Source organism: Bombina bombina, chromosome 2 (assembly GCF_027579735.1).
Source record: "Bombina bombina isolate aBomBom1 chromosome 2, aBomBom1.pri, whole genome shotgun sequence".
Taxonomy (NCBI): domain Eukaryota; kingdom Metazoa; phylum Chordata; class Amphibia; order Anura; family Bombinatoridae; genus Bombina; species Bombina bombina.
The window spans coordinates 98,144,770-98,171,420 of NC_069500.1; the positions used below are offsets into that span (position 1 = coordinate 98,144,770).

At 38.2% G+C, this 26,651-nt stretch overlaps 1 protein-coding gene and 1 long non-coding RNA gene across 3 annotated transcripts in view; one reads left to right on the top strand and one right to left on the bottom strand.

The window, feature by feature from the left end:
• Positions 1-590, top strand: part of LOC128648488 (uncharacterized) — a 10,241-nt gene extending 9,651 nt beyond the window's left edge. Inside the window, exon 2 of the long non-coding RNA XR_008400604.1 lies at positions 256-590. This is a non-coding gene — a long non-coding RNA (uncharacterized LOC128648488). The remainder of the gene's footprint in view (positions 1-255) is intronic.
• The window catches only part of AMACR (alpha-methylacyl-CoA racemase), a 204,943-nt gene extending 178,640 nt beyond the window's left edge, over positions 1-26,303 (bottom strand). Inside the window, exon 1 of one of the 2 annotated variants that reach the window (XM_053701190.1) lies at positions 25,973-26,303. The gene's annotated coding sequence lies outside the window, so the exon portion shown is untranslated. Of the gene's footprint in view, positions 1-10,954; positions 10,998-25,972 lie in introns of those variants that run through there. The other variant, XM_053701188.1, reaches the window with a different exon arrangement.
• Positions 26,304-26,651: the final 348 nt, after the last annotated feature.

Below are 26,651 nucleotides of genomic sequence, written 5' to 3' on the forward strand. Positions count from 1 at the left end.
CTCTCTCTGTGTCTCTCTCTCTCTCTCTCCCTCTCTCCTGCCTCTCTCCATTGCTTTCTCTTTTGCTCTTTCTCTAGTGTGGTCACTCTCTTTATCTCACTTTTTCTTGCTTTTTCTCCCTTGCTGTCTCCAGCTTTCTTTTGCTGTCACTCTCTCATAAACTGTAAATAAGTTGTGTTTGTGGGTGGTTGTAAGTATGGAGGGTAGGTAGTAGAATATTATATTTGTGTTTAACATTTTTTTTCTTCTTCACAGATCTAAAGAAGATGTACAAGTTTTTGTCTGTTCAGCAGAAAATGCACTTCTATAAGAATAAAATAAACTGTGTGTTATGTGCGTTATATATATCAGCAAAGTACCAAGTATACACCTGCTGAAAAATCCTGATGAGATTTGTGTTCCTGTTCTACCTGGTTGAAGCTAATTGGAGTCGTATCTCAAGTGTCATTTGAGACTCACTCCTACTGACCCCTGCTCCTAAGTCTTTAGAAATAAATGCTTTTATCAGTGATATCATTTTAAATATGCATTAAACACTAGTTTTGTGATATAAAATGTTTAATAATGTGCAATTAAACAACTTTACAATATACTGTCATTATTTATTAATATGGCTGCACCATTACTTTTATGGAGATTAAAACTTTACTCTTACATTAGTTGTTTTAAAGGGACAGTCTACACCAGAATTGTTATTGTTTATAAAGATAGATAATCCCTTTATTACCCATTCCCCAGTTTTGCACAACCAACACAGTTATATTAATATACTTTTTACCTCTGTGATTGTCTTGTATCTAAGCCTCTGCAAACTGGCCCTTATTTCAGTTCTTTTGACAGACTAACATTTTAGCCAGTCTGTGATGAGTCATAAATAACTCCACAGGACTGAGCACAATGTTATTTCCATGGCATACCTGAACTAGCACTGTCTAGCTGTGGAAAAACTCAAAATGCACTGAGATAAGGAGGCACAAAGTAGACTGTCCCTTTTATTATTTTTGATTAATTTAAATATATTGCATTTTATGACACTTCAGACAAAATTGGAATCCGCATGGATGCATTCAAGTTTTGAATAGAAGCATTTCCGTAATATAGATGTATTAGCAAAAATGCTTCTAATAAAAGGTATAGCTGTTTCAAAAGTGTATTTAAGTATGCACCGTGCACCAGCATTTTATACACAACACTTGCTCAGAGAGCCTAAGGTGCTTGTACCATCTGGTAATGACCCAATATGTTAATTGCTGACGTAATACAAGCCCCACTGATGCTCTGTACAGCTGCAGTATTTAAAATACTGTTGAACTGAGAATATCTAGCTATGCCTCACATGCACGTGCAGAGAAAAATGTTAAAACTAAAACAGTCATACCGTTTACTAGAAGCATTTTTGCCAAAACATGTATATTGCAAATATGTTTCTATTCAAGGATGTAATTCATCTGAGGGCATTTCAATTTTGACTGGAATGTCCCTTTAATACGTGTTTTCATACTTTGATTCCATATTATGCATTGTGAGGATATTTAGTTTTGTCCTGAACAATCACAATCCCCCTTAGATCCATAACACATTGAGGAGAATATAGACTATAAACAAAGATGTAGAAATTATTATAAATGTTTATTTATTCTGTACAAAATAAATATTTCTCTGTTCCTACAAAACTGTCATCGGCATCACTATAGACTCTCTATACACAAGCACTACTATAGACTCTCTATACACAAGCACTACTATAGACTCTCTATACACAAGCACTACTATAGACTCTCTATACACAAGCACTACTATAGACTCTCTATACACAAGCACTACTATAGACGCACTGTACACAAGTATACTATAGACTCTATACACAAGCGCTACTATAGACGCACTATACACAAGCACTACTCTAGACGCACTATACACAAGCTCTACTATAGACTCTATACACAAGCATACTATAGACTATACACAAGCTCTACTATAGACTCTCTATACACAAGCACTACTCTAGACGCACTATACACAAGCACTACTCTAGACGCACTATACACAAGCTCTACTATAGACTCTCTATACACAAGCATACTATAGACTCTATACACAAGCTCTACTATAGACGCACTATACACAAGCACTACTCTAGACGCACTATACACAAGCACTACTCTAGACGCACTATACACAAGCTCTACTATAGACTATACACAAGCATACTATAGACTATACACAAGCTCTACTATAGACTCTATACACAAGCACTACTATAGACGCACTATACACAAGCATACTATAGACTATACACAAGCACTACTATAGACGCACTATACACAAGCAATACTATAGACGCACTATACACAATCATACTATAGACTATACACAATCATTACTATAGACACACTATACACAAGCATACTATAAGACTATGCACAAGCATACTATAGACTCACTGTACACAAGCACTACTTATAGACTCACTATACACAAGCACTACTGTAGACGCACTATACACTAGCATACTATAGACTCTATACACAAGCATTACTATAGACTCACTGTACACAAGCATTACTATAGACTCACTGTACACAAGCATTACTATAGACGCACTGTACACAAGCATACTATAGACGCACTGTACACAAGCATACTATAGACTATACACAAGCACTACTATAGACGCACTATGCACAAGCATACTATAGACTCACTGTACACAAGCACTACTATAGACGCACTATACACAAGCATACTATAGACTATACACAAGCACTACTATAGACGCACTATACACAAGCATACTATAGACTATACACAATCATTACTATAGACACACTATACACAAGCATACTATAAGACTATGCACAAGCATACTATAGACTCACTACACAAGCACTACTTATAGACTCACTATACACAAGCACTACTGTAGACGCACTATACACTAGCATACTATAGACTCACTGTACACAAGCATACTATAGACTCACTGTACACAAGCATTACTATAGACTCACTGTACACAAGCATTACTATAGACTCACTGTACACAAGCATTACTATAGACTCACTGTACACAAGCATACTATAGACGCACTGTACACAAGCATACTATAGACTATACACAAGCACTACTATAGACGCACTATGCACAAGCATACTATAGACTCACTGTACACAAGCACTACTATAGACGCACTATACACAAGCATACTATAGACTATACACAAGCACTACTATAGACGCACTATACACAAGCACTACTATAGACTATACACAATCATTACTATAGACACACTATACACAAGCATACTATAAGACTATGCACAAGCATACTATAGACTCACTGTACACAAGCACTACTTATAGACTCACTATACACAAGCACTACTGTAGACGCACTATACACTAGCATACTATAGACTCACTGTACACAAGCATTACTATAGACTCACTGTACACAAGCATTACTATAGACTCACTGTACACAAGCATTACTATAGACTCACTGTACACAAGCATACTATAGACGCACTGTACACAAGCATACTATAGACTATACACAAGCACTACTATAGACGCACTATGCACAAGCATACTATAGACTCACTGTACACAAGCACTACTATAGACGCACTATACACAAGCATACTATAGACTATACACAAGCACTACTATAGACGCACTATACACAAGCACTACTATAGACTATACACAATCATTACTATAGACACACTATACACAAGCATACTATAAGACTATGCACAAGCATACTATAGACTCACTGTACACAAGCACTACTTATAGACTCACTATACACAAGCACTACTGTAGACGCACTATACACTAGCATACTATAGACTCTATACACAAGCATTACTATAGACTCACTGTACACAAGCATTACTATAGACTCACTGTACACAAGCATACTATAGACGCACTGTACACAAGCATACTATAGACTATACACAAGCACTACTATAGACGCACTATGCACAAGCATACTATAGACTCACTGTACACAAGCACTACTATAGACTCACTGTAAAAAAAACGACAGGGGTAATTGACTACGCCCGGAAAAGAAAACAAGCTCACTATAAAGGGACCTCCTAACAAAAGACCCAGCGAATTACGTGGGAAAAAGTGACAGAGTAGGATCAATCATTACTATAGACACACTATACACAAGCATACTATAAGACTATGCACAAGCATACTATAGACTCACTGTACACAAGCACTACTTATAGACTCACTATACACAAGCACTACTAGCATACTATAGACTCACTGTACACAAGCATTACTATAGACTCACTGTACACAAGCATTACTATAGACTCACTGTACACAAGCATTACTATAGACTCACTGTACACAAGCATACTATAGACGCACTGTACACAAGCATACTATAGACTATACACAAGCACTACTATAGACGCACTATGCACAAGCATACTATAGACTCACTGTACACAAGCACTACTATAGACGCACTATACACAAGCATACTATAGACTATACACAAGCACTACTATAGACGCACTATACACAAGCATACTATAGACTATACACAATCATTACTATAGACACACTATACACAAGCATACTATAAGACTATGCACAAGCATACTATAGACTCACTACACAAGCACTACTTATAGACTCACTATACACAAGCACTACTGTAGACGCACTATACACTAGCATACTATAGACTCACTGTACACAAGCATTACTATAGACTCACTGTACACAAGCATTACTATAGACTCACTGTACACAAGCATACTATAGACGCACTGTACACAAGCATACTATAGACTATACACAAGCACTACTATAGACGCACTATGCACAAGCATACTATAGACTCACTGTACACAAGCACTACTATAGACGCACTATACACAAGCATACTATAGACTATACACAAGCACTACTATAGACGCACTACTATAGACTATACACAATCATTACTATAGACACACTATACACAAGCATACTATAAGACTATGCACAAGCATACTATAGACTCACTGTACACAAGCACTACTTATAGACTCACTATACACAAGCACTACTGTAGACGCACTATACACTAGCATACTATAGACTCTATACACAAGCATTACTATAGACTCACTGTACACAAGCATTACTATAGACTCACTGTACACAAGCATACTATAGACGCACTGTACACAAGCATACTATAGACTATACACAAGCACTACTATAGACGCACTATGCACAAGCATACTATAGACTCACTGTACACAAGCACTACTATAGACTCACTGTAAAAAAAACGACAGGGGTAATTGACTACGCCCGGAAAAGAAAACAAGCTCACTATAAAGGGACCTCCTAACAAAAGACCCAGCGAATTACGTGGGAAAAAGTGACAGAGTAGGAGGGCCAAAGGCTAAAGTAATCAGGGCTATACAAGAAACCTGCAACAGATAATGTTGCAGTGGGCCACTTAAAGACAAAAGATACAAAAAATGGTGACCTATCTAACAAATAGATAGTGGCCTATCTAACAAATAAATATTGGTAGCAGATATAAAAACATATTTAATTGTAGCAGATATAAAAAAAACAGAAATATTTATACAGTTTACTAAATCTGGCTAAGCATAAGCAGATAACTTAGGACCTGTGATAAGTGTGTGCCACCTTAAGGTGCAAATTATGTGCCAGATATAGTGAGTTACAAATAAATAACAGACATTGGCAGATATACAATGTACAATAATACAGTCAAGTGGGTACCCAAGTGAATAAACGCCCCTCTTGGGGCAAAAAATGATTAATTGAAAAATGCAAAAATAGTGTACAAAAAGCGTCTCTGATGAGTGTCTTTAATAATCCCAGTGACAGTCTGTTCTTAGAACATATAAGTGAAAGGATCCTGAATATTGTCCTTTAGAATTTACTGAGATAATATCCTAAAATGGTGTCCTTAATAGTGCTGCAACAGCCTTGGTGGTGCGGAACAGCTAGGTATAACAAATAGTGGTCACAGGACCAGGATATGCTCAGCCTGTAAAAGTAAAAACAAATGCAAAAACCATAACCAAGGGAATTAACTCGCCAATGAAGAATACAAGCCTATCTAACAAATGTTTATTTGTTAGATAGGCCACCATTTTTTTTGTATATTTTGTCTTTAAGTGGCCCACTGCAACATTATCTGTTGCAGGTTTCTTTTATAGCCCTGATAGATTACTTTAGCCTTTGGTGCTCCTATGCTATAGACTCACTGTACTCAAGCATACTATAGACTCTATACACAAGCATACTATAGAGTAACTCTACACAAGCATACTATAGACTCACTGTACACAAGCATACTATAGACTCTATACACAAGCATACTATAGACTCACTGTACACAAGCATACTATAGACTCTATACACAAGCATACTATAGAGTAACTCTACACAAGCATACTATAGACTCACTGTACACAAGCATACTATAGACTCTATACACAAGCATACTATAGAGTAACTCTACACAAGCATACTATAGACTCACTGTACACAAGCATACTATAGACTCTATACACAAGCATACTATAGAGTAACTCTACACAAGCATACTATAGACTCACTGTACACAAGCTTACTATAGACTCTATACACAAGCATACTATAGAGTAACTCTACACAAGCATACTATAGACTCACTGTACACAAGCATACTATAGACTCTATACACAAGCATACTATAGAGTAACTACACAAGCATACTATAGACTCACTGTACACAAGCATACTATAGACTCTATACACAAGCATACTATAGAGTAACTCTACACAAGCATACTATAGACTCACTGTACACAAGCTTACTATAGACTCTATACACAAGCATACTATAGAGTAACTCTACACAAGCATACTATAGACTCACTGTACACAAGCATACTATAGACTCTATACACAAGCATACTATAGAGTAACTACACAAGCATACTATAGACTCACTGTACACAAGCATACTATAGAGTAACTACACAAGCATACTATAGACTCACTGTACACAAGCATACTATAGACTCTATACACAAGCAAACTTAGCTATCAAAATATAAATGGACAAACCAATCACATGTTTATATGTAGAGAAATGTAAAAATAAACTTACAGTATTGTTTGGTTTGTGGCCTTTATTGGGAAAAGCTGCCTTACTGCTGCTATAGTCTGATGATTCAAATGGGGCTGATATTAATGAAAGAGTAAACTGACAAGTCAGACAGAACATGCAGTTATAAACAATTTTCCTATTTACTTCTATTAACTAATTTGCTTCATTACTTGGTATCATTTGGTGAAAAGCATATCTAGGTACACAGGAGCAGCAATTCACTTCTGTCAGCTAGCTGGTGATTGGTGGCTGCACTAATATGCCTCTTGTTATTGGCTCACCCAGTTCCCAGTAGAGCATTGCTGCTCCTTCAAGAAATGATACCAAGACAATTAAGCAAATATCACAGTAGATGTAAATTGGAAATTTCTTTATAATTGGATTCTCTATCCAAATCGTGAAAGAAAAAAAAAATGTTTTTTTATCCCTTTAAGTCAGTGCTAGGAACATAATCTCAATAAACATGTAGAAGGGATTTTAACTTGGCGAAGAGAACATTCTAAACACAAGTTATATGATATACTGGTCTTATCAATACATAATCTCAATAAACATGTAGAAGGGATTTTAACTTGGCGAAGAGAACATTCTAAACATGAGTTATATGATATACTGGTCTTATCAATACATAATCTCAATAAACATGTAGAAGGGATTTTAACTTGGTGAAGAGAACATTCTAAACATGAGTTATATGATATACTGGTCTTATCAATACATAATCTCAATAAACATGTAGACGGGATTTTAACTTGGCGAAGAGAACATTCTAAACATGAGTTATATGATATACTGGTCTTATCAATACATAATCTCAATAAACATGTAGAAGGGATTTTAACTTGGCGAAGAGAACATTCTAAACATGAGTTATATGATATACTGGTCTTATCAATACATAATCTGAAAAACATGTAGAAGGGATTTTAACTTGGTGAAGAGAACATTCTAAACATGAGTTATATGATATACTGGTCTTATCAATACATAATCTCAATAAACATGTAGAAGGGATTTTAACTTGGCGAAGAGAACATTCTAAACACAAGTTATATGATATACTGGTCTTATCAATACAAGTTATATGATATACTGGTCTTATCAATACATAATCTCAATAAACATGTAGAAGGGATTTTAACTTGGCGAAGAGAACATTCTAAACACAAGTTATATGATATACTGGTCTTATCAATACAAGTTATATGATATACTGGTCTTATCAATACAAGTTATATGATATCCTGGTCTTATCAATACAAGTTATATGATATACTGGTCTTATCAATACAAGTTATATGATATCCTGGTCTTATCAATACAAGTTATATGATATACTGGTCTTATCAATACAAGTTATATGATATCCTGGTCTTATCAATACAAGTTATATGATATACTGGTCTTATCAATACAAGTTATATGATATACTGGTCTTATCAATACAAGTTATATGATATCCTGGTCTTATCAATACAAGTTATATGATATACTGGTCTTATCAATACAAGTTATATGATATCCTGGTCTTATCAATACAAGTTATATGATATACTGGTCTTATCAATACAAGTTATATGATATACTGGTCTTATCAATACAAGTTATATGATATCCTGGTCTTATCAATACAAGTTATATGATATCCTGGTCTTATCAATACAAGTTATATGATATACTGGTCTTATCAATACAAGTTATATGATATCCTGGTCTTATCAATACAAGTGTAGAATTTAAAAAATAGTGAAACCATGCAAGGTACAACTCCATTACCTGGTAGCATAAAATTAGACACATTACAGTGATGCATTACTGGTCTTATCAATACAAGGGTAGAATAAAAAAATAGTGAAACCATGCAAGGCACAACTCCATTACCTGCTAGCATACAATTAGACACATTACAGTGATGCATTTTGGTTTTCACAGACACTTTTTTACAATAGACTTGTATTAACAAAATAATGTTTCTGTCATCACTATATCAGCAGCATATGCACATATGCTGTTTATGCCTTATACACAAAGATTTAAACATGGCACCTTTTTAAAGACAGAGCCCTGTTGAATATTGACCCAATTTATTTCATACAAGATGCCACAGTCTCTCTGAGCAGGGTGGTGTCTGATTGCTGGTGCATGGGGTGCATACAGTATATGTCATTGAAACACTAATACCTTCTAAATACATACAAAGAATAATGGGGTTTAGCTGAGAAATGATCGTTTAGACAAAGGGCCAGGTGTACTATTGGCCGTGTGGACAGGGTTCTAAACTTGAATCTGTATGTCCTCTATTTGTATGTACCAAAATTTACCGAGTGTGTACTGACACCCCCTTCCCGCAGGGAAGGGCCTGTCAATCACCCCAAGCAAGCGTGCTCAGGGTGATTTCTCTCTGTCAACTCAGAGGTGATGGATATTGTAAAAAGCAGCAGTTATCACACTACTTAATAAATGGAGCCCTTAAAGGGACAGTCTAGTCAAAATTAAACTTTCATGATTCAGATAATGCATGCAATTTTAAACAACTTTCCAATTTACTTCTATTATCTAATTTGCTCAATTCTTTAGCTATCCTTTGTTGAAGAAATAGCAATGCACATGTGTAAGCCAATCACACAAGGCCTTTATGTGCAGCAACCAATCAGCAGCTACTGAGCATATCTAGATATGCTTTTCAGCAAGTGATACCAAGAGAATGAAGCAAATTAGATAATAGAAGTAAATTAGAAAGTTGTTTAAAATTGGGTTTCATGTTCCTTTAAAGCCTGAAGAACTCCAGGGTTGTCTCATCCACTTGTCTTCTATTTAATGTGTAAATGTTAGCGGCTTCTATGGTCATTACAGAGAATTCACCACTTATAATCCCTATGCGTCATATTGATGAGGGGGCAAAATAACCTGAAGTCCCTGCTGCAGCTCTCCCAGCCCTTATAAATGTCCTGTTTTGCTGAGGACCACCTGACCATGCCCTGATTTGCTTACTATCTGCCCTGCTTCACTCTGTCCTTTCTGGAGGAATCTTTTAAGGTTTGAAGTTTAATAGGGCATATTAGTATAATAAAAAGTTATCATTCTGTACTAAAATGCCACTGAAATACCTATCTTATAACACAGTTACTATAAGAGATGGGACAATAAACAGCAGTATAAGCAAACTGTATATGGGCAACATGTTTTGCAGTATGTGATTTAGCTCTGTCCCTATCCCTATACAGGACCTGATCACTAGGGGGCCAATGTCATTTAGCAGTATGTGATCTAGCTCTGTCACCTTGAACAAGCTAATTCCCATCCCTATACAGGACATGACCACTAGTGGCATAAATATCCTTTAACTGTATGGGATCTATCTTTTTCACTGTGAACAGGCTAATTCCCATCCCTATACAGGACATGACCACTAGGGGGGCAAACATATCCTTTAGCAGTATGGGATCTATCTTTGTCACTGTGAGCGGGCTAATTCCCATCCCTATACAGTACCTGACCACTAGGGGGCAAGATGTAATTTCGCAATATGTGATCTAGCTCTGTCAACTTGAACAGGCTAATTCCCATCCCTATACAGGACATGACCACTAGGGGGCAAAAATATCCTTTAGCAGTATGGGATCTATCTTTGTCACTGTGAGCGGGCTAATTCCCATCCCTATACAGGACATGACCACTAGGGGGCAAAATGTCCTTTAGCAGTATGGGATTTAGCTTTTTCACACTGAGTGAGCTAAATTCCATTCTCAGAAAGGACAATGTCCTTTAGAGGGATAGAATCTAGTCTCAACCATACAACCACCTCTGTAAGTCACAACTTGTCACGGGAAGATCTCAGTGTGCTGGAAGCACTTCCTGGTCCTGAGAGTTTAGTTCACTCCCACTAGTGTCACAGCTAGCTTTCTTTCTGTCATGTAAGGCAAGTTATCTACTCCTACAGATTTATGTTAATCGTTTGTAAAAAATAATCGTTGTTTGTGTAAAACAGATAAGTTCAAGCTACACCCAATTAGTTTCTGCTTCATAATATTTAAATTGAAAAAATAATATAATAATATTATTATTAGAATATTTTAAACTTGTATTTAAGGGGCAATAGAAAAACAGATGTCCTCTTGAAACCAGTGAAGTTGTTACCGTTCGTTAAAAAAATAAGTCACTCCCCGAGTAAACAATTTTAATTGGACGATGAGCATTTGTTTCTGAATAAACATTTCTGAGCAAATACAGTTTCAATTGAGGCATAAAATATAGAAAAAAAGAATTATAATCTTTCAACTACGATTTAAATACTCCAGCCCTCCCAACAAATGAACTATTATAGGATTTGTGGTGGACACTAACATAGCTCCTCCCAGGTGACCTGTATTTGACTGGACAAGCCAGTATGTTAGCAGGTTGTACAATTAAATCTTCACAAAAATACTCCTGTGCCTCAATTCATTAAAAATATAGAGCAGAAAGAAGGTGGGCACGCAAGACGGTGTAATCACTTTAATTTATGTGTTTTAAAATGATTGATTTGTATATACCTGCCAGTCAAGGGGTAAAACAACTGGTCAATTGGGAAAAATATACATCTGGAATCAAGAGTAGGGATTAAGGTAGAACTTTGTGTGACCCCCACCTACCATTGTGTCCAGTCATGAGCAGATTGCCCAGTATTTTTGTGGATTACAGCTGGCAACCCTACTCCCAACATTTGTGGCTAGGTATTATGGACTCAGGATGTTGGGGAGTGCAAGTCAGGGGGCAGGGTCATAGGTAGATAGTGGGCGGGATTATGTATTTTTCATGGTCAGTGGGCGTGTCTGGTTTTCGGGCGGGGCTAAGTGAAATTCTGCAAATATGGACAAATGGCTGAAAGAGAGGGAAAGATTGGAGAGAAAAAGTAAATGTAAAAGTGGAGAAGAAGATAACTTTATGAGAGAGTGGAGAAAACAAAAAAAAAAAAAAAGAGTAAAGAGATAACAGAGAGGGGATACAAAGAGTGTAAATAGAAGATATTGCCTAAGAGATAAGGGAGAGGGTAAAAATATAGATTGAAGAGGGGAGAGAGGGGAGAAATATAGTTAAGAGAGAGAAGGTAGAGATAATTATTAAAATAAAATATCCCGGTCTGCTATGACCTTCCATAACTGACAGCACTCTTTCTCCATTCTCTCACTTCAACAAATTCCTATGTTTATCCAGCTGTTGTCTTACCCAGAACCACCAAGTTGATGTTGCTAACTGCTATGCACTTATTTATGTTAATCTATTATTGTATGTAGCATTATTTAATTTGTTAAGGTATAAAATGAAAATATTAATAATGACTGCACAATAATGTGTTTCACAGTGGCTAAACATATGCAAAGAGGGGGTGGAGTAGTGGGTGTGGTGTGGGCAGGTAGAGGGTAGGATCTTAAAGGGCCATGATACCCAAATGTTGAAACACTTGAAAGTGATAAAGCATAGCTGTAAAAAGCTGACTAGAAAATATCCCCTGAACATATCTATGTCAAAAATTCCTCAGTAGCCCATTGTAAAGGACTGCTAAGCAGCAAATCAGTATGTCTGTCCCGGGACAGCTAAGGGGGTGAGCTTACGTGCACACTCATCTTATTTCCCTATTTAGTTTAAAGAAGTTTACTATGAAATCTCATGAGATCACAGTAAAAGAGTTCATGACCTCAGCACTGCCGATGCTGATTGGCTGCTGTTCCTTTCTTCATTTTTTTTTTTTTTTTACCTGCAGCTGGTCAGCAGCTGAGTATAACTTTTTACACAGAACTTACTCTGCTGAGCTGAGGTAATTGTGAGGTAAAATATCTTCTTTTTTTACATAGAGATGCTCAGGTGATATTTTCCTGTCAGTTTTTTACAGTTATACTGCATCAGTTTCAAGTGATTTAGTATATGAGTATTATGTCCCTTTAAGTGGCGAGTAACATTTTGGCCTGGCTAGTAGCTTACGACCTGAAATTTTGTGCCCTGTATATACATACATACACACACACACACACACACACATATATATATATATATATATATATATATATATATATATATATATATATATATAAAATACTTCTTTCTGTATGTATTTAGTCTCCCTATGGGAAAAAGGGGCAACCAGACATGGACTCCTTGCTCAGTGTGCTTAGAGGAATATGGCTACACCTCACTGACGAGGCCCAATGAAGGCCGAAACTATCGTCTGGGGTTGCTGTGTTCCTTGTTCAAAGAGGAATTGCCTGGTATTTCGGCGCTGGACTGGCCGTAATAGGCGGGATCAGACTGATATACTACAGGAAAGTTCTCTGGGAAAAGCATTATTGGGCTAAAAAGCTGCACCCAGATGGTAAATCGCCCCATACAGCTCTCTAACCCTCCCCCCTCTACCTATATTCCACCATCTTGGGTACTGGCAGCTGTCTGCCAGTAACCATGTTGCCATAATACATGATTTTTCCCCTAATCATTTTCTGTAGTGTAGCTGCCCCCCTCAACACCCTACCCCCCTCCCCCTCCACGATCCCTTTACAAAAATCTATTTCCCTCCGTCTCCTTCCCTCCCTCACCCTCACCAATGCAGCGTGCACGCTCGCACCTCCCGTGCGCACCTCCCGCGCGCTCCTGATGTACTGCGCGCATTGCAGGGACAGGACTAGGAAGTCCCTGCAGCGATGGGCCACCCACCCACATCCCTGCTACTGCTCCAGCCCACTAATTAACAACACCATCGCTGGCCGATGCAGAGAGGGCCACAGAGTGGCCCTCTTTGCATCAACAACTCTGCAACTCTATTTCTGCAGTGCCCCACTCGTAGGGCATGCAGAAATAGCACAATCTCTTTTGAGCGAGATCGCAGCAGAGAGAAGCCCAGAAGCCTGCAGCAACGTACAGGGTACGTCGATGGTCCTTAAGGGCAGAACAATCAATGTCGTACAGGGTACGACGTTGGTCGTTAAGGGGTTAAAGGGACAGTATATGTGTCATATTGAGATTATCAGTTGGTATGAGCCATCAACCTGTTATGTGCACAATGGTATAGTCAGGAAGTGCCTCTTGCAGTGTGTGTGTGTGTAGCATTCTCAATGAAGTTTACAGTTATAAAGACCTGTGCTTGATCTCCTTATATAAATGGAGATAAAACATGGTGTCAGAATAAGGAGTTCCCTGCTTCCATCTGAAATGACAAGCAAGGACTCTGAGGGATCCAAAATCTTTGCAGCAAATTGAGAGAGTGTCGGTCAAGGCTTTGGCAGAGTGACTACAGCTTCTTCTCATGAACTGAGTAAGTGCATCCTAACATGTACAATTGACTGATTCCAACAGCACTACAGACTTTTATATTATTAATACTGCATAATTCAGAACAAAATAAATCTAGAGTCAGTAACATTAAGATGTAAAATTTAAATCCTCCACCAGAATTGAAAATGACTGGTAATATGGTAGATGCATGGCAGAGGTTTAAAGGGACACTGAACCCCAATGTTTTCTTTTATGATTCAGATAGAGCATGCAATTTTAAGCAACTTTCTAATTTACTCCTATTATCGATTTTTCTTCGTTCACTTACTATCTTTATTTGAAAAAGAAGGCATCTAAGCTTCTTTTTTGTTTCAGGACTCTGGACAGCAATTTTATATTGGTGGATGAATTTATCCACCAATCAGCAAGAATAACCCAGGTTATTCACCAAAAATGTGCCGGCATCTAAACTTAAATTCTTGCATTTCAAATAAAGATACCAAGAGAAGGAAGAAAATTTGATAATAGGAGTAAATTAGAAAGTTGCTTAAAATTGCATGCTCTATCTAAATCACAAAAGTAAAAATTTGGGTTCAGTGTCCCTTTAAGCAAAGATTCCAGCTATATGTTAGAGCTATAGGAGCTCAGGAACAAAAGATTGCACTTTTTTCTGACTGTAGCAGGATCAGCAGCAATAGATGTATACAACACCTTCACATTTACAGATGAATAAAGGGATGTTTATCAGGTTGTTCTAGACAAATTTGAACAGTACTGTGTACCTAAACGCAAGGAAACATATGAAAGGTATCTTTTCAGATGTAGAATGCAGAATGAAACAGAGACTATTGAGGAGTATGAAACTGACTTAAAACTGAAGCGTAGATCATGTAATTATGGAGCAATGTGTAATTCATTAATCAGAGACCAGCTAGTTATGGGCTGCAGAAACATAAGGGTTAAAGAACGCTTGTTCAGAGAAAGGTTTAACATTGGAAACGGCAGTAGAAATTTGTCAAAGTTCAGAGGCAGCACAGGAACAAATGCGCACACTCTGCCACGGTACAGCGGCAGCACCAGTAATGGCAGTTACAGTGTGGAAAAACACAGTGAATCCACATTATGTAAATAAAATGAAAGGAAAAAGTTTTATCTCACAAACAGCAAATGCACAGCCTATATCAGACTAGCTATGTACCAGATGTGGAAAGCAGCATGGTATAAGACAATGTCAGGCTTATGGACAAATCTGCAGAAAATGTGGAAAGAGGAATGACTTTCAAAAGATGTGTAAAGCTAAAAAAACGTTTCACATTGTTGACCAGTCAGAAAGTGAGGAATCAGAAGAATTCTTTATTGGAATACTTGACTTAACCAAAGCTACAGATAAGGAGTGGGTCATTGAAGCTATTACAAATGGTACTAATATTGCTTAAAAAGTAGATACAGGTGCACAAACTAATTTGATGCCTGAGAGCAAGTATCACCAACTGAAGAACAAACCAGAACTTCTGAAAAGCTCAGTTAAACTAAAGACATATAATGGGGATTTTATCCCAGTGCTTGGCAAGTATGGAAATCAAATGCATAAAATGAACATTCTGGTAGTTCCAGGAAACAAACCAGATCTACTGGGTCTTCAAATGTGTAAAACTTTAGGACTGATTAAAAGGGTAAATGCCATTGACGGAACTAATAAAGAAGAAGGCATAGAACATTTATTAAAAGACTATGCTTAAGTATTTTAAGGAATAGGATGTCTTACAATGCAACATAAAATATAACTAAAAGAAGGTTCTCGTCCAGTAGTGCATGCCATGCGAAATGTTCCAGTTGCTCTAAGGGATCGTCTTAAACAGGAACTTGCCAGGATGGAGGAAAAAGGTATTACAAAGAAAATCAAGACACCTACTGAATAGGTTCATTCTATGGTGTTGGTGGAAAAACCGGATAGGGGTCTCAGAATCTTTATTGATTCCAAGGAACTGAATAAAAGCATCTTAAGAGAACACTTCCACTTACCAACAAAACCAGAATTGCTTGGGGAGCTAAGTGGAGCAACTGTATTCAGTAAACTGAATGCATCATCAGAATTTTGGCAAATTACACTGGAGGAGGAAAGCATGAAACTCTGCAATTTCAATACTCCTTATGGGAGGTACTGTTACAAATGACTGCCCTTTGGCTTGTGTTCAGCACCAGAAGTATTTCATAGTACCATGCAGCAACTTCTTGAACTAATACCAGGCACAACCATATTCATTGATCATATTCTGATCTGGGTTAAACCAAGCAAGAACATGATGAAAGACTAAAGATGGTCTTAGATGTTGCTAAGGAGAATAATTTGAAGTTCAATAAGACAGAAGTGTCAATTCAGAAAAACTTCAATTCAATATTTGGGAGAACTACTCACTGGAGGTGGTGTTTTACCAGACATGAAAAAGATTAAGGCAATTACAGAAATGTCACAGCCAGAAAATAAGCAAGATATACAACGCTTACTAGGAATAATGAATTACCTTGGCAAGTCCATACCTAATTTACCAGAAAAACTGTACTAATGCGACAACTACTCAGAAAAAAACTATGCCTGGGAATGGTCAGAGAATCACCAGAAAGAATGGAAGTTTTTGAAGGAAATGCTTACAACTGCACCAACTCTGCAATTCTTTGATCCAACAGCAAAAACAAAGTTGTCAACTGATGCTTCACAGAATAGTTCGGGAGCAGTTCTATTTCAAAATCAAAGCTCGGGATGGATGCCTGTGGCTTATGCATCTAGGGCATTGACAGATACAGAAAAATCATATGCTCAAATTGAAAAGGAAACACTGGACTAGTTTACGGATGTGAAAAATGGCATGTTTATTTGTATGGGAGAGTATTTTCAGCAGAAACTGATCACAAACCCTTGATTCGCATCTACCAAAAGGGCTTGATAGACGCACCTCCAAGAATTCAACGTTTGTTGCTGAGACTTCAAAGGTATGACTTCACCTTGGATTTTAAACCTGGCAAGGAGTTGGTGGTAGTGGATGCTCTGTCATGAGCTTACATACCATTTAACTTACAGTTGCAAAAAAAGGTGACTGTTCATGTCAATCTGATCTTGAAGACGGCCCCATTTAGTCATGCAATATGGGCAGCAATAGAACAGGCTACAGAAACAGATGCTCTTTTAAGTCAAGTGAAGAAAGCAGTTTCTATTGGCAAATCTAAGACACTAATGCCATCACTGTATAGAACATACATTTCTGAACTTTCTTTGATAAAAGGGGTACTTTTGAAAGGACAAAATATTATTGTACCAGTGAGTTTGCAAAGTCAAATACTGAAAAGACTACATTAAGGTCGTTCAGGTATAGAAAAGACAAAAAGACGACCTAGAGGCAATTTGTAATGGCCAAACATGAATGAAAACATTGAGACAATGATCACTTAATGCCAGACTTGACAAAAATTTAGACCTCAGTTACCTAAACAGACTATACTGGATACGGGCTTCCCGTTGGCACCCTGGGAAAAGTTAGGAATGGACTTGTTTGTTTTAAAAAATCAGCGATATATCTTAGTAATGGATTACTTCTCTAATTACACAGAGATAGCATTATTGGAAGATGAGTCAGCAAGTACAGTGATCGACTAAAAGCAATTTTGGCGAGACATGGCATTCAAAGAGTAATAATATCAGACAATGGTCCACAATTCAATTGTAGAGAGTTTTGGGGTTTTGCCAGTACCTATGAATTTGAACATCGAACATCCAGCCCGGGATATCCACAACCAAATGGATTAGCAGAAACTGGAGTGAAGATAGTGAAAAACATACTTCGTAAAACAACTGTCAGGGTTTTTTCCCTGCTTTGTTTGCCATGTGCTGTTGGCAGCCATTTTACTCTTTTTTCTTACTGAGTCTGGTTTAGAGTGTGTGATGTTGCTCACTAGCTCCATGCCCTCTTATGGCCAGACTGTTGTACATCATCCGTGTGAGACAGGTTGCAGTCTCAGAATTGTGATGTCATCACTTATTATTTAAAGGGCCTCTGTTTTAGTATGCTTTGCCCTTGCGTTGTCTCAGACCTGTTTGTCAGTTCCTGTGTTCCAGTTCCTGTGTATTACCTGGCTAGTCTGACGTCTCTTCTGGTTCCTGATCCCTGGCTTGTTCCTGACTTTGCTGTTCTCCTTGTTCCTGATTCCGGCTTGTCTGACTACTCACTTCGGCTCCTGACTCAGATCGTCTGACTACCAGCTCTGGTTTTGACTCATGGCTTGTTATTTGACTTGTGGTTTGATTATTTTTGCACTTCTCATCTCAGTCTGATTCCTGGCATCCTGACATTACGCAAGGGCCATGAATCCTGGTGGTGCTAATAATCCACCTTTACCTACCATTATTTCCAGGATTGATGAACAGGATCACAGCTTGGATCAATTTGCACTTGCCCTGCAAACCCTGCTGACTTGCACTGCACATTTGGACCAGAGTGTCCCACAAATTATGGCCGCTCCTGTTTCCGATGCTGCACCTAGTCCTACCAGGAGCATGTCCGTTTCTGCACCTCTACCTAATCAGTGCAGAGGGTTTTTGAACCAGGTGGGCATTTACTTTGAGATGTTACCTCAGACGTTTCCCTCTGACAGAGCTAAGGTGGGATTTCTCATCTCTTTACTCTCTGACACGGCCCTTGCCTGGGCTAATCCCTTGTGGGATTTCTAATTACCCTAAATTTGTGGCCTTCTTTTGAAGAGTATTTGATGTTCCGGCTAGCTCCTCCTCTGCTGCCAAATGACTCATGTCCATTCAGCAAGGTACGAGATCTGTTGCTCAGTATGCCATTGAGTTCTGTACGCTTGCCGCAGAGGTTGGAACAATGAAGCCCTTGTTGCCACCTTCTTTCATGGGCTTTCTGATGCGATTAAAGACAAAGTTGCTGCCAGAGACTCAGAGACATCAGACTCAGAGAGAGACCCTCTTTCAAGGCGCGCTTGCGGAAGCCTCCTGTTCCGTTGTCTCCTACGTTGTCATTCCCACCCATGCCTCCCTCTCCTCCCATGTCTCCTGATCCCGAGTTCTAAGACGTTTTTGACAAGGTGCGTGCCGGTACGTTGCCTCCTCACCGGTCTTATGATTCTGCCGGTAAATTTTAAGTTATATTAAGATAGGGATGCTGTCATTTTAATTTAAAGTTAGCGGATTGTTAGGTTTTAGGGGTTAATAGCTTAATGTAGTTTATGGCGATGTGGGGGGCTGACGGTTTAGGGGTTAATAGGTTTAGTTAGTTGTGGTGATGTGGGAGGCCAGAGGTTTAGGGGTTAATACATTTATTTAGTGGCGGCGGTGTCGGGGAGCGTCGGAATAGGGGTTAATAACTTTATTTAGGTTGCAGCGGTGTCGGGGAGCAGCGGGATAGGGGTTAATAACGTTATTTAAGTTGCGGTGGGATAGAGGTTAAACATTTTATTATAGTGGCGGCGTTTAGTGACAGGGTACAAATAAAGTTTGGAAAAAGCCGAATAGACGCGAGATCGATGACTGCTAGTTAACAACAGTCCGATGCTCATCGCACCGTACTTGATGCGCTTCTTTTTGCTGGCTTTTTTCATAAATAAGGAGAGCGTATTGAGATCCGCAGCTGCGATGTTGGGCGATGATAGGCGAGCGTATTGATGCCGGCGAATGCAACATAGTTGACAGCTTGATACATATCCCCCCAAGAGTTAATTTTGTCAAGTATGCATATTTTTATTGCATGATATGCAAATAAGCCTGCTCATTTATCTTTTTTATCTAAGTGAAACCTTATAGTTTCAAGTCCCATGATGTGATGAACTGTACAGAAATCATAATTATTTTGCAATATTCAAAAATATAGCACCTCAACTGACAAACAAAGCACCTTGTCTCTGTGTTCATTTTTACATTTTAGGCCCCATGTCCATGTGTTCATGAAATTGCCCAATAACAACTTATGTATATAACCAATTAAAAATTCTCAAAAAGAAAAAAAAAAAAAAAGATTAAAATAAATTCTGCTCCTTTGATGAGCTAGAGTTTTTACACTTTCTGATCTTTATCTCTCTTTAGACTGGAAAGGACATCTTCACACAATTGTAATCCTTTGTAGGCTTACAGAATTCAAACTCTCAACACAAAGCCTTAGAAATCAATATGAGTTACTGAGGTTTAATCAGACTTGAAGTCCATTTTAGGGTTGCCTTAGTAAATCATTAATTCATTGCCATATCTAGTATGCTCTTAGGTTATGTGATGTTATTGAACTCCCTTTGGATACATTCAAACTATTTTAAAAGTATTTTTTTATGGCTATGCCCTAGTATATATTTATTTAATCTTAAAGGGAAATGGTTGAACACCAAAAAATTATTATCATTCAGATAGAACACGCAGTTTTTTTTTTCTTATCTTGACAGATTTCTTTATTGCAAATAGCTCAAGTAGCTTTATTGTTGGGCTCACTGGCAACAAATAGTTAAAGTCAAAGTAAAGTTAGGCTATTTATTATTAAAGGGACGTTAAAATCAAAATTAAACTTTCATTATTCAGATAGAGCATGCAATTTTAAACCACTTTCTAACTTACTTCCATTATAAAATGTGCACAGTCTTTTTATATTTAAACTTTTTGAGTCACCAGCTCCTACTGAGCATGTGCAAGAAGAAGCGTATATGCATTTATGATTGGCTGATTGCTGTTACATGGTACATGTATGTATTTGTGATTGGCTGATGACTGTCACATGGTACAGGGGAAGTGGAAATAGACATAACTTTATAAATTATCAGAAAAAAAATATTTTATTCAATGCTATTGCATTGTCTTGTTACCTTGCATTTGTTGATTATGTAAATCTACTGTGTTGACTGGTCCTTTAATATTTAAAAAATATATTCAAAATAAAGGATACTTTAATTCATCATTTTGTTCACATCGTTTTCAATACCCTTTTTTTTCCAATTCAGTTTGCCAGTCACTCGCCAATCCTCCACCTGCTTTAAAAAAATGTTTTCCTTGTAGGTGACGTATCCAGCCATATCAAACCGATTGGTTCCCCCAGTGGCATCTTACTCCGTTTCATATGCGCCCCAGGCTTAAAATAAAAAAGCCCCCCCCCAAATAAAAACACCCTCTAATCTAATGCTAAACTACCAATAGCCCTTAAAGAGCTTTTTGTAGGGCATTGCCCTAAGTTTAACAGCTCTTTTACATTAAAAATAAAGTCCCCCCAACAGTAAAAACCCCCACCCACTAAACCCCCCAAAATAAAAAAACTAACACTAATAATTCTAATCTACTTATTGCCCTGAAAAGGGCATTTTTATGGGCATTGCCCTTAAAAGGGCATTCAGCTCTTTTTCACTGCCCTTAAAAAGGCATTCAGCTCTTTCTCAAAGTGCCCAAAAAAAAAGTAAAAAAAAAAAAATACCTAACACTAAAGCCCCAAAAAGGTACTCACAGTTTCAGAAGTCCAGCGGAGAAGGTCTTCTTCCAGGCAGGTCCATCATCTTCATCCACATCGAAGGTGGCGCGGAGCGGAGGTCCGGAGCCGTCTTCCCAGATGTGTTGAACCTCGGTGGCGGTCCTCGGCAGCAGTCCTCGGCAGCGGCGGTCCTCGGCGACATGGAGGCTTCTCTTCATCCGATCATCCGTGGTATACTAAAGAAATAATGCAAGGTACCGCAATCAATTTGGGGTACCTTGCATTCCTATTGGCTGAATTTTTCAAAACAGCCAATAGGATTAGAGCTACTTAAATCCTGTTGGCTGTTCAAATCAGCCAATAAGATTTCAGTAGCTCTCATTCTATTGGCTGCTGCATTTTTCAAAACAGACAATAGGATTAGAGCTACTGAAATCCTATTGGCTGTTCAAATCAGAAGATTTCAGTAGCTCTCATCCTATTGGCTGATTTTTAAAATTTCAGCTAATAAGAATTCAAGGTACCCCAATAAATATGGGGTACCTTCAATTCTTTCTTCAGTGTGCGGCGGACGATTTCATGAAAAAGAACCTCCACGCCTTCGCCGAGGACCACTGCCTAGGAGCGGATAGCCACATCTAGGAAGACCGCTCCGGACCTCCGCTCCCCACTGCCTTCGCTGTGGATGAAGATGATGGACCAGTCTGGAAGAAGACCTTCTCCGCCGGACTTCTGATACCGAGTACCTATTTGGCGTTTTAGTGTTAGGTTTTTTTTAAATTGTGTTTTTTTTATTTCTTAACTTAGGTTTTTTTGGGGCACTTGGAAAAATAGCTAAATACCCTTTTAAGGACAATGCCCATACAAATGCCCTTTTCAGGGCAATGGGTAGATTAGGTTTATTAGTGTTAGTTTTTTTTATTTTGGGGGGTTTGGTGGGTGGGGGGTTTTACTGTTAGGGGGGACTTTGTTTATTTTTAATGTAAAATAGCTGATTTCTTTAGGGCAATGCCCTACCAAAAGCCCTTTTAAGGCTATTGGTAGTTTAGCATTCGATTGGGGGTGTTTTTATTTTGGGGGGCTTTTTTATTTTCATAGGGATTAGGTTAAAAATTTTATTTTAGATAATGTGTTTATAATTTTTTGTAATGTTAGCCTTTTTTATTTTTTGTAATTAGATTAATCTAATTTTATTTTATTAGTTTATTTTTATTGTAATTAAAGGGTTAATTTAGGGGGTGTTAGGTTAGGGGGCTTAGTCATTAAATTAGTTTTTTGCGTTGTGGGGGTTTGGCGGTTTAGGGATTAATAGATGTATTAGGTAGTTTGCGATGTTGGGGTTTGCAGATTTAGGGGTTAATAATTTTATTAGGTAGTTGGAGATTTTTTCTTAATACTTCTTACGGGCGGTTAGTTTTTTCTTTTTAAATACTTATTGCGGGCGCTAAGGTTTTTTTTTTAATACTTATTGTGGACGTTTTTATTTTTCTATACTTATTGCCTGTGGTTAGGTGTTTTTTTCATACTTATTGCGGGCAGTTTTTGTTTTTGTTTTTTTGTAATGCTCCGTTTACCTTCGCTGCATCCCGGTGGATTATCTATCTTTTTAAACAATAAAAATTCCAGAGTAGACTGTCCCTTTAATCAACACCAAACAAAAAGAAAGTCTGGCACTCACTTGCAACTACAAAACTAAGATTAAAAGTAAAAAATGGAAGAGTTAGTTACCATATCTGGCCAAAAGGGTCAAGCCCAGGAACCACTTCAAGGTCTCTTTCTGTAATGCTTAAAGGGACAGGAAACCCCAACATTTTCTTTCATGATTTGGATAGAACATACAATTTTAAGCAACTTTCCAATTTGCTTCTATTCTCAAATGTGCTTTGTTCTCTTGTTATCCTTTGTTGAAGGAGCAGCATTGCACTACTGGCAGCAAGATGAACACATCTAGTCAGTCAATCACAGAGGACAAATGTCTGCTGGCACCAATTAGCAGCAGCTCCCACTAGTGTAGGATACGTGCATATTCTTTTCAACAAGGGATGCCGAGAGAACAAAGCACATTTGAAAATAGAAGTGAATTTAAAGGTGTCTTAAAATGACATGCTCTATCTGAATCATGCAAGTTTAATTTTGACTTTCCTATCCCTTATAATAAAGTGCGTGACTTTAAGGGTTACAACCGCAGAACTGTGTTGATCAAGACAGGAGCTTACTTCAGTTGTAATGGTAGTAACTGAGTATCAAGTTCCTTTCATTCATCTAGTCAATATATCGATATAATGTTGCTAAGTCTCATAAATTGTAGAATACTGGCTAGATAGACAGACAATAGTTAGAAGTAGAAAGGTCTGTTTACAATCCACGTAGAGTTCATTAAGTATCTGCAGGGCCGCCACTAGAAATTTAGGGCCCCTTACTTAACCATTGATCAGGCCCCCCCTCTTTAACATGTGCAATTTTTGATCAAGTGACTAAAACGTATATGCACTTTATTCTTAAGTGTAGTCAAACTTGGAAATGTTTTAAAGGTAGTAACACATAAACACAGAAACACACAGACACACTCATACACTGAAACACACACTCACACATAAGGATTCACATATAGACACTCTAGCAGACACGCAAAGAAACACTCAAGCACACTTACACCCACACAGACACTCAGAACTTGTTTACATTGACCTGACAAGTAATGAGGTAGACTACAGTTTTGTCAAAAAAGGAGATTTAAAAGAAAAAATATGGAGTTCTGATTATCTTTTTGTCAAGGAAGATGCCAATTATATGATGACAACAGCATGCAGTGGCTGAAAGGAAGGACCCTGAACTGCCTAAACAATAATTTAAAGGTTAAGTGGTGGATTGGTGACTTCCGGAAAGGTCTCATTAGAAAGATGTGAATAATAAGTAGTAAGCTCAAAGTGTCCTAAAAAGGAACAGACAATGGACACACACACACACACACAAACTCAAACACAAACTTGCACATATACCCAAGGAAACACCCACAGAGACAGCCTCAGAAAACACACAAAGACATACACACTCACAGTCACTCACAGAAATCACACAAAGACATACATACATACATACACAGAGACACCCACAGAAATCACACAAAGACATATATACATACACACATACCCTCACTGAGACACCCACAAAAATACAGACATATGCACACACCCTCACAGACACCCACAGAAAACACACACAGAGAGACACCCACAGAAATCACACAAATACATACATACACACACACACACACACACACCCTCACTGAGACACCCACAAAAACACACAGACATATACACACACCCTCACAGAGACACCCACAGAAAACACCCCCCTCACAGAGACACCCACAGAAGAGGCACAAAGACATATGCACATACCCTCACAGAAACATCCACAGAAAACACACATACAAAGACATACACACCCACCCTCACAGGCATCCACAGAAAATACACAAAGACATACATACATACATACACACACACACACCCTCTCTCACAGAGACACCCACAGAAAATTCAGAAAGAAATACGCACACACCCTCACAGAGACACCCACAGAAAATGCACAGACATATACACACACACCTTCATAGAGACATCCACAGAAAACACACAAAGACATATGCACACACCCTCACAGAGACACCCACAGAAAATGTACAAAGACATACACACCCACCCTCACAGAGGCATCCACAGAAAATACACAGACATACATATACACACACACACCCTCACAGAGACACCCACATAAAATACACAAAGACATACACACCCACCCTCACAGAGGCATCCACAGAAAATACACAGACATACATACACACACACACACCCTCACAGAGACACCCACATAAAATACACAAAGACAGACACACACACCCTCACAGAGAGACCCACAGAAAAAAAATACATACTCATAGAGATAACAACAATAGCACAAAGACATAAACACAGACACCCACTGAAACTGTAATGCTTGTGGGATATTTCCCTATCAGACCAAACTTGGCCAGTAGTCTTCTTATCCCGGCATCAAGTAGAAGGATAAGGAAATATCCCAGAACAAAGTGAGTTTAAGAAATTAGGTAAGCAGTACTCACGATAGACAGGGTAGTCCTTCACGGTAATAAGGTTAAGGCAGAGAATAGTCAGAGACAGGCAGAGTTCGGCAACAGATAGGTAATCCAGCAGTTCAGATTAACCAGTAGAATAGTCAGAGACAGGCAGAGTTCGGCAACAGAAAGGCAATCCAGCAGTTCAGGGGTTAACCAGTAGAATGGTCAGAGACAGGCAGAGTTCGCAACAGAATGGCAATCCAGCAGTTCAGGGGTAAGCCAGAAGAATGGTCAGGAACAGGCAGAGGACAGCAACAAAAGGCAAAGTTCAGTAACGATAAGGTAAGCAGCAGTTTAGCAGTTCACCTACCATTTGTGTATTAAGGAGGTAACATTTCTGCATGGTTTTAAATATAGAATTTCTACAGCTTTGTCAAATAATCATAAATACACTGCTGCATATTGCTAATAAAAAATGTGTGGTCCCCTGGCCCCACCATACAACTACTACCACACTGAAGTTACAATCTGAAATTGCACAAAGAAATAAAAAACATTTACTAAGTCCTATCTCCAAATAAAAGTGATCTGCCGCCTGACTCTGGCACACACTGTACAAACTGAAGTGCCAAGTCTGTCTCACACTGTGCAGAGGGGTTTAGTGCACACTCAGAAATCCTCTCAAATGCTAATACTTTACTCCTTGTAATAGCATTTCCCATGC